General features: G+C 60.6%; 1 pseudogene; it reads right to left on the minus strand.

Annotated features, from left to right (window-relative positions):
• Nucleotides 1-691, minus strand: part of LOC105001200 — a 25576-nt pseudogene extending 24885 nt beyond the window's left edge.
• Nucleotides 692-1009: the final 318 nt, after the last annotated feature.

Genomic DNA, 1009 nt, shown 5'->3' on the forward strand with positions numbered 1-1009 from the left:
GGGGGAGGACATGGCCCCAGGCTGCCCCTCCAAGGACCAGGGCCTCTGACCCCCTGTGACACGGAGTTAATCAGCCCCAGAGGTTAATCCACAGGGATTCCTGCACCCCTGGCTGGTCCTGGGCTCTGGTGCCCATGAGGGCCACACAGATCCACAAATGAAGTCAGAAGGTGTGCACACAGGTCACTCCAGAGTGCCCAGTGTCAGAGGTGACCCCATTCACACCAGCTGAGTGCCTGGCTGGGCTGCCAGAGCTTCAATTATTCAGGAGAAACCAGAAAGGCAGGATCGAACACAAACCTGTCCCCTGGGTGTGGGGCTGACCGCAAACCTGTACTAAACGGGCCCTGGGCACACCTCAGCCGGGTTGTGGCCTCCTGGTTTATGCAGCCCTGTCCTGGCCTCATGGAGCGCAACCCAGGAGCTTCCTGAAGGGTCGTCCCCGGGACCCCAAGGGCATCTGCTCTCATCTGCCTGGTGAGGACTTCCTGAGGGCAGTGTTACCTGGCCTTTCTGTCCATCCGAGGAGACACCATCCCGTCACAGCCGGAAATACTCCTGTTCCACAGCGATGAACCTGCGCTTCTTCTCAAGGGTCACTTCCTCCACCACGGAGTTGTAGACATTGGTGACATAAGCCTGCATGCTCTCCTAGGGTGGAGAGGGGGAGAGACCATAACTCCAGACCCATGCGGGAAACCAGAGGGCGTGGACCAGGGACCGAGGAGGAACGTCCAGGGAGATACGGTGTCCAGGGGCACTCCCATGAAGCCTGTCCAGGCCCTGCATTCGGCTCCCCCTGCTCCTCAAACAAGCGAGCCCAGTGTCTCCTCTGTGATGGACACATGGTGAGCCCTGCACTGAGAGAAGGACCCGGGCAGACCCCCTTAGATGAGAGCCTTCCCCTGAGGAGAGTCATGAGGAGGCAGACACTCCATGTGACAGAGGGTCATGCCAGTCCAGCCAAGGCCCCAGGCCAGCCCAGAGGGGCGTGCTGCCCACTCCTGCC

This window comes from Bison bison, unplaced genomic scaffold, assembly GCF_000754665.1.
Source record: "Bison bison bison isolate TAMUID 2011002044 unplaced genomic scaffold, Bison_UMD1.0 scf7180017864379, whole genome shotgun sequence".
Taxonomy (NCBI): Eukaryota; Metazoa; Chordata; class Mammalia; order Artiodactyla; family Bovidae; genus Bison; species Bison bison.